Source organism: Oncorhynchus gorbuscha, unplaced genomic scaffold (genome assembly GCF_021184085.1).
Source record: "Oncorhynchus gorbuscha isolate QuinsamMale2020 ecotype Even-year unplaced genomic scaffold, OgorEven_v1.0 Un_scaffold_2698, whole genome shotgun sequence".
NCBI lineage: Eukaryota > Metazoa > Chordata > Actinopteri > Salmoniformes > Salmonidae > Oncorhynchus > Oncorhynchus gorbuscha.
In genome coordinates this window covers 48481-56339 of record NW_025747137.1, presented here as the reverse complement: position 1 = coordinate 56339, position 7859 = coordinate 48481, and positions in this window count along the sequence as shown.

Genomic DNA, 7859 nt, shown 5'->3' with positions numbered 1-7859 from the left:
ATCTATACCAGGTTTAGTGACTTCATATCTATACCATGTCTAGTAACTGCATGTTTATACCAGGTCTAGTAACTGCATGTCTATACCAGGTCTAGTAACTGCATGTCTATACCAGGTCTAGTAACTGTATATCTATACCAGGTCTAATAACTGTATATCTATACTAGGTCTAGTAACTGTATATCTATACCAGGTCTAGTAACTGTATATCAGACTAGAGAAGACATGTCTATACACGGTCTAATAACGGTATATCTATACCAGGTCTAATAACTGTATATCTATACCAGGTCTAGTAACTGTATATCTATACCAGGTCTAATAACTGTATATCTATACCAGGTCTAGTAACTGTATATCTATACCAGGTCTAATAACTGTATATCTATACCAGGTCTAGTAACTGTATATCTATACCAGGTCTAGTAACTGTATATCTATGCCAGGTCTAGTAACTGTATATCTATACCAGGTCTAATAACTGTATATCTATACCAGGTCTAGTAACTGTATATCTATACCAGGTCTAATAACTGTATATCTATACCAGGTCTAGTAACTGCATGTCTATACCAGGTCTAGTAACTGTATATCTATACCAGGTCTAGTAACTGCATGTCTATACCAGGTCTAGTGACTGTATATCTATACCAGGTCTGGTAACTGCATGTCTATACCAGGTCTAGTAACTGTATATCTATACCAGGTCTAGTAACTGCATGTCTATACCAGGTCTAATAACTGTATATCTATACCAGGTCTAGTAACTGCATGTCTATACCAGGTCTAGTAACTGTATATCTATACCAGGTCTAGTAACTGCATGTCTATACCAGGTCTAGTGACTGTATATCTATACCAGGTCTGGTAACTGTATGTCTATACCAGGTCTAGTAACTGCATGTCTATACCAGGTCTAGTAACTGTATATCTATACCAGGTCTAGTAACTGTATATCTATACCAGGTCTAGTAACTGCATATCTATACCAGGTCTAGTAACTGTATATCTATACCAGAAGAGACATGGGTAGACATGTCCAAAAGCCTGAGGCCAGAGTAGTAAAATTATAAAACGACCATATTTCTTAGTAACTATCCATTTCTAAGCTCTGAAGTGTCTAGAGGGCTGCGGTTTTCATTTGGTGGGGAATGAAAAGTAGTCCAATTATCATATTTCTAGCAGTTTCTAAGCCCCCTGTGCTGTGTGATATGGAATGGGGGGGTGGCCCGTGGCCGTTGTCTGAGGGGACAGGAGATTCTGTGGTGTCTGTTGTCTGAGGGGACAGGAGAATCTGTGGTGTCTGTTGTCTGAGGAGACAGGAGATTCTGTGGTGTCTGTTGTCTGAGGGGACAGGAGAATCTGTGGTGTCTGTTGTCTGAGGGGACAGGAGAATCTGTGGTGGCTGTTGTCTGAGGGGACAGGAGATTCTGTGGTGTCTGTTGTCTGAGGAGATTCTGTGGTGTCTGTTGTCTGAGGGGACAGGAGATTCTGTGGTGTCTGTTGTCTGAGGGGATTCTGTGGTGTCTGAGGAGACAGGAGATTCTGTGGTGTCTGAGGAGACAGGAGATTCTGTGGTACCTGGGGAGACAGGAGATTCTGTGGTGTCTGTGGTCTGAGGAGACAGGAGATTCTGTGGTACCTGGGGAGACAGGAGATTATGTGGTACCTGGGGAGACAGGAGATTCTGTGGTGTCTGTGGTCTGAGGAGACAGGAGATTCTGTGGTACCTGGGGAGACAGGAGATTCTGTGGTGTCTGTTGTCTGGGGAGACAGGAGATTATGTGGTGTCTGTTGTCTGAGGAGACAGGAGATTCTGTGGTGTCTGAGGAGACAGGAGATTCTGTGGTACCTGGGGAGACAGGAGATTCTGTGGTGTCTGTGGTCTGAGGAGACAGGAGATTCTGTGGTGTCTGTGGTCTGAGGAGACAGGAGATTCTGTGGTGTCTGAGGAGACAGGAGATTCTGTGGTGTCTGAGGAGACAGGAGATTATGTGGTACCTGGGGAGACAGGAGATTCTGTGGTGTCTGAGGAGACAGGAGATTCTGTGGTGTCTGTGGTCTGAGGAGACAGGAGATTCTGTGGTGTCTGTGGTCTGAGGAGATTCTGTGGTGTCTGTGGTCTGAGGAGACAGGAGATTCTGTGGTGTCTGTGGTCTGAGGAGATTCTGTGGTGTCTGTGGTCTGAGGAAACAGGAGAATCTGTGGAGTCTGTTGTCTGAGGAGATTCTGTGGTGTCTGAGGAGACAGGAGATTCTGTGGTGTCTGTGGTCTGAGGAGACAGGAGATTCTGTGGTGTCTGTGGTCTGAGGAGACAGGAGATTCTGTGGTGTCTGTGGTCTGAGGAGACAGGAGATTATGTGGTATCTGTGGTCTGAGGAGATTCTGTGGTGTCTGTTGTCTGAAGAGATGGGTGGTGATGTTGGTCTGAAGAGATGGGTGGTGATGTTGGTCTCTGCAGCCCCCATGTGGCATAAAGGTGAACTGCGGTGGTGGGTTGGTCTCTGCAGCCCCCATGTGGCATAAAGGTGAACTGCGGTGGTGGGTTGGTCTCTGCAGCCCCCATGTGGCATAAAGGTGAACTGCGGTGGTGGGTTGGTCTCTGCAGCCCCCATGTGGCATAAAGGTGAACTGCGGTGGTGGGTTGGTCTCTGCAGCCCCCATGTGGCATAAAGGTGAACTGCGGTGGTGGGTTGGTCTCTGCAGCCCCCATGTGGCATAAAGGTGAACTGCGGTGGTGGGTTGGTCTCTGCAGCCCCCATGTGGCATAAAGGTGAACTGCGGTGGTGGGTTGGTCTCTGCAGCCCCCATGTGGCATAAAGGTGAACTGCGGTGGTGGGTTGGTCTCTGCAGCCCCCATGTGGCATAAAGGTGAACTGCGGTGGTGGGTTGGTCTCTGCAGCCCCCATGTGGCATAAAGGTGAACTGCGGTGGTGGGTTGGTCTCTGCAGCCCCCATGTGGCATAAAGGTGAACTGCGGTGGTGATGTTGGTCTCTGCAGCCCCCATGTGGCATAAAGGTGAACTGCGGTGGTGGGTTGGTCTCTGCAGCCCCCATGTGGCATAAAGGTGAACTGCGGTGGTGGGTTGGTCTCTGCAGCCCCCATGTGGCATAAAGGTGAACTGCGGTGGTGATGTTGTCTCCAGCCCCCATGTGGCATAAAGGTGAACTGCGGTGGTGATGTTGGTCTCTGCAGCCCCCATGTGGCATAAAGGTGAACTGCGGTGGTGGGTTGGTCTCTGCAGCCCCCATGTGGCATAAAGGTGAACTGCGGTGGTGATGTTGGTCTCTGCAGCCCCCATGTGGCATAAAGGTGAACTGCGGTGGTGATGTTGGTCTCTGCAGCCCCCATGTGGCATAAAGGTGAACTGCGGTGGTGGGTTGGTCTCTGCAGCCCCCATGTGGCATAAAGGTGAACTGCGGTGGTGATGTTGGTCTCTGCAGCCCCCATGTGGCATAAAGGTGAACTGCGGTGGTGATGTTGGTCTCTGCAGCCCCCATGTGGCATAAAGGTGAACTGCGGTGGTGGGTTGGTCTCTGCAGCCCCCATGCGGCATAAAGGTGAACTGCGGTGGTGATGTTGGTCTCTGCAGCCCCCATGTGGCATAAAGGTGAACTGCGGTGGCGCTGTTCTTGCGGACTGTTTCTGTCGACGTCTTCAGGTCCCCAAAAGCTGCTTGACGATGCTCCTGCCGCCAACACACGGTTACAACACATCAAGCTCCCGTCGGCACGCCAACTCAACACGGTTACAACACATCAAGATCCCGTCGGCACGCCAACTCAACACGGTTACAACACATCAAGCTCCCGTCGGCGTCGGCACGCCAACTCAACACGGTTACAACACATCAAACTCCCGTCGGCACGCCAACTCAACACGGTTACAACACATCAAGATCCCGTCGGCACGCCAACTCAACACGGTTACAACACATCAAGCCCCCCGTCGGCACGCCAACTCAACACGGTTACAACACATCAAGCTCCCCGTCGGCACGCCAACTCAACACGGTTACAACACATCAAGCTCCCCGTCGGCACGCCAACTCAACACGGTTACAACACATCAAGCTCCCCGTCGGCACGCCAACTCAACACGACTCGGGGAAGTGGATCATCGTTTTGTTCCTGTAACAGTAATGTGATGGTTCAACTGTTAAAAACAGACTGATCCTCAGAGTCATAGTTAAAAACAGACTGATCCTCAGAGTCATAGTTAAAAACAGACTGATCCTCAGAGTCCGTTCATAGTTAAAAACAGACTGATCCTCAGAGTCATAGTTAAAAACAGACTGATCCTCAGAGTCATAGTTAAAAACAGACTGATCCTCAGAGTGATCCTCAGAGTCATAGTTAAAAACAGACTGATCCTCAGAGTCCATAGTTAAAAACAGACTGATCCTCAGAGTCATAGTTAAAAACAGACTGATCCTCAGAGTCCATAGTTAAAAACAGACTGATCCTCAGAGTCATAGTTAAAAACAGACTGATCCTCAGAGTCCATAGTTAAAAACAGACTGATCCTCAGAGTCTGTTCATAGTTAAAAACAGACTGATCCTCAGTCCGTTCATAGTTAAAAACAGACTGATCCTCAGAGTCCGTTCATAGTTAAAAACAGACTGATCCTCAGAGTCATAGTTAAAAACAGACTGATCCTCAGAGTCCATAGTTAAAAACAGACTGATCCTCAGAGTCATAGTTAAAAACAGACTGATCCTCAGAGTCCATAGTTAAAAACAGACTGATCCTCAGAGTCATAGTTAAAAACAGACTGATCCTCAGAGTCATAGTTAAAAACAGACTGATCCTCAGAGTCCGTTCATAGTTAAAAACAGACTGATCCTCAGAGTCCATTCATAGTTAAAAACAGACTGATCCTCAGAGTCCGTTCATAGTTAAAAACAGTGATGGAATTTAAGGACTTTGGGCAATGGTCAGCCTCAATTAATACTTGCCTGGTCTCAACAGTACTATCCCCAGGCTAGTAGACCACAATTAATACTAGCCTGGTCAACTAGCCTGGTCTAAACAGCACTATCCCAGGCTAGTAGACCACAATTAATACTAGCCTGGTCTAAACAGTACTATCCCCAGGCTAGTAGACCACAATTAATACTAGCCTGGTCAACTAGCCTGGTCTCAACAGCACTATCCCCAGGCTAGTAGACCTCAATTAATACTAAACCTGGTCTAAACAGCACTGTCCCCAGGCTAGTAGACCACAATTAATACTAGCTTGGTCAACTAGCCTGGTCTAAACAGCACTATCCCCGGGCTAGTAGACCACAATTAATACTAGCCTGGTCAACTAGCCTGGTCTAAACAGCACTATCCCCGGGCTAGTAGACCACAATTAATACTAGCCCGGTCAACACAGCACTGTCCCCAGGCTAGTAGACCGCAATTAATACTAGCCTGGTCAACTAGCCTGGTCAACTAGCCTGGTCAACACAGCACTGTCCCCAGGCTAGTAGACCGCAATTAATACTCGCCTGGTGAACTAGCCTGGTCTAAACAGCACTGTCCCCAGGCTAGTAGACCTCAATTAATACTAGCCTGGTCTAAACAGCACTATCCCCAGGCTAGTAGACCTCAATTAATACTAGCCTGGTCTAAACAGCACTGTCCCCAGGCTAGTAGACCGCAATTAATACTAGCCTGGTCTAAACAGTACTATCCCCAGGCTAGTAGATAACAATTAATACTAGCCTGGTCTAAACAGTACTATCCCCAGGCTAGTAGACCACAATTAATACTAGCCTGGTCTAAACAGTACTGTCCCCAGGCTAGTAGACCTCAATTAATACTAGCCTGGTCTAAACAGCACTGTCCCCAGGATAGTAGACCACAATTAATACTAGCCTGGTCAACTAGCCTGGTCTAAACAGCACTATCCCCAGGCTAGTAGACCACAATTAATACTAGCCTGGTCAACACAGCACTATCCCCAGGCTAGTAGACCACAATTAATACTAGCCTGGTCAACTATCCTGGTCTAAACAGCACTATCCCCAGGCTAGTAGACCACAATTAATACTAGCCTGGTCAACTAGCCTGGTCTAAACAGCACTATCCCCAGGCTAGTAGACCACAATTAATACTAGCCTGGTCAACTAGCCTGGTCTCAACAGTACTATCCCCAGGCTAGTAGACCACAATTAATACTAGCCTGGTCAACTAGCCTGGTCTCAACAGTACTATCCCCAGGCTAGTAGACCACAATTAATACTAGCCTGGTCAACTAGCCTGGTGTAAACAGCACTATCCCCAGGCTAGTAGACCACAATTAATACTAGCCTGGTCTAAACAGTACTGTCCCCAGGCTAGTAGACCACAATTAATACTAGCCTGGTCTAAACAGTACTATCCCCAGGCTAGTAGACCACAATTAATACTAGCCTGGTCTAAACAGTACTATCCCCAGGCTAGTAGACCACAATTAATACTAGCCTGGTCAACTAGCCTGGTCTAAACAGTACTATCCCCAGGCTAGTAGACCACAATTAATACTAGCCTGGTCTAAACAGTACTATCCCCAGGCTAGTAGACCACAATTAATACTAGCCTGGTCAACACAGCACTATCCCCAGGCTAGTAGACCACAATTAATACTAGCCTGGTCTAAACAGTACTATCCCCAGGCTAGTAGACCACAATTAATACTCGCCTGGTCAACTAGCCTGGTCTCAACAGTACTATCCCCAGGCTAGTAGACCACAATTAATACTCGCCTGGTCAACTAGCCTGGTCTCAACAGTACTATCCCTAGGCTAGTAGACCACAATTAATACTAGCCTGGTCAACTAGCCTGGTCTAAACAGTACTATCCCCAGGCTAGTAGACCACAATTAATACTCGCCTGGTCAACTAGCCTGGTCTCAACAGTACTATCCCCAGGCTAGTAGACCACAATTAATACTAGCCTGGTCTAAACAGTACTATCCCCAGGCTAGTAGACCACAATTAATACTAGCCTGGTCAACTAGCCTGGTCTAAACAGCACTATCCCCGGGCTAGTAGACCACAATTAATACTAGCCTGGTCAACTAGCCTGGTCTAAACAGCACTATCCCCAGGCTAGTAGACCACAATTAATACTAGCCTGGTCAACTAGCCTGGTCAACACAGCACTGTCCCCAGGCTACCGCAATCAATACTCGCCTGGTCAACTAGCCTGGTCTAAACAGCACTGTCCCCAGGCTACTAGACCACAATTAATACTAGCCTGGTCTAAACAGTACTGTCCCCAGGCTAGTAGACCTCAATTAATACTAGCCTGGTCTAAACAGTACTGTCCCCAGGCTAGTAGACCTCAATTAATACTAGCCTGGTCTAAACAGTACTATCCCCGGGCTAGTAGACCACAATTAATACTAGCCTGGTCTAAACAGTACTGTCCCCAGGCTAGTAGACCTCAATTAATACTAGCCTGGTCTAAACAGTACTATCCCCGGGCTAGTAGACCACAATTTATACTAGCCTGGTCAACTAGCCTGGTCTAAACAGCACTATCCCCAGGCTAGTAGACCACAATTAATACTAGCCTGGTCAACTAGCCTGGTCTAAACAGCACTATCCCCAGGCTAGTAGACCACAATTAATACTAGCCTGGTCAACACAGCACTGTCCCCAGGCTAGTAGACCACAATTAATACTAGCCTGGTCAACTAGCCTGGTCTCAACAGTACTATCCCTAGGCTAGTATACCACAATTAATACTAGCCTGGTCAACACAGTACTATCCCCAGGCTAGTAGACCACAATTAATACTAGCCTGGTCAACACAGTACTATCCCCAGGCTAGTAGACCACAATTAATACTAGCCTGGTCAACTAGCCTGGTCAACACAGCACT